Below are 708 nucleotides of genomic sequence, written 5' to 3'. Positions count from 1 at the left end.
AAGTGGCAGGATTTATATTTCACACTGAAAATTGCTGGCTTTCAGCTGGCTGCTGCTGTTGGGATTGTAGTGGCTGCAGTGAGCATGCCTGTTCTGAAAGGGAGATAGGAAAATAGACTATTGGTCTTATAGAAACAGAGCTCCTTTACAAGATGAAGTTCCTTCCCCAGCTAAAAGCCAAATTAAAACCAAATGGTGATTCTCTCACTACCTGGAGAGTTGTTGAAGAGATGAGCCTCCTCAGATGACTTCATCTGGTTGAGTGCTGGTACTTCTCTCTTGTTTATTAATCATGGTTACTATGTTCTTTATGGGGCTTTCCAGGTAGGAATACCAGACCACCTGACCTGCCTCTTGAGAAACCTGTATGCAGGTCAGGAAGCAACAGTTAGAACTGGACATAGAACAACAGACTGATTCCAAATAGGAAAAGGATTACGTCAAGGCTGCATATTGTCACCCTGCTTATTTAACTTACATGCAGAGTACATCATGAGAAATGCTGGCTGGAAGACGCACAAGCTGGAATTAAGATTGCCGGGAGAAATATCAATAACCTCAGATATGCAGATGACACCATCCTTATGGCAGAAAGTGAAGAGGAACTAAAAAGCCTCTTGATGAAAGTGAAAGAGGAGAGTGAAAAAGTTGGCTTAAAGCTCAACATTCAGAAAACGAAGATCATGCCATCTGGTCCCATCACTTTGT

General features: G+C 42.4%; 1 protein-coding gene and 1 long non-coding RNA gene across 4 annotated transcripts in view; both read left to right on the top strand.

The window, feature by feature from the left end:
- TBC1D4 (TBC1 domain family, member 4) overlaps positions 1–708 on the top strand; it is a 263,231-nt gene that overhangs the window by 26,851 nt on the left and 235,672 nt on the right. The window lies entirely within an intron of this gene.
- Positions 1–708, top strand: part of LOC104988365 — a 12,118-nt gene that overhangs the window by 6,404 nt on the left and 5,006 nt on the right. The window lies entirely within an intron of this gene.

The sequence above is a fragment of the Bison bison genome, unplaced genomic scaffold, assembly GCF_000754665.1.
Source record: "Bison bison bison isolate TAMUID 2011002044 unplaced genomic scaffold, Bison_UMD1.0 scf7180017864128, whole genome shotgun sequence".
Classification (NCBI taxonomy): domain Eukaryota; kingdom Metazoa; phylum Chordata; class Mammalia; order Artiodactyla; family Bovidae; genus Bison; species Bison bison.
This window is presented reverse-complemented; position numbering and strand designations above follow the sequence as displayed.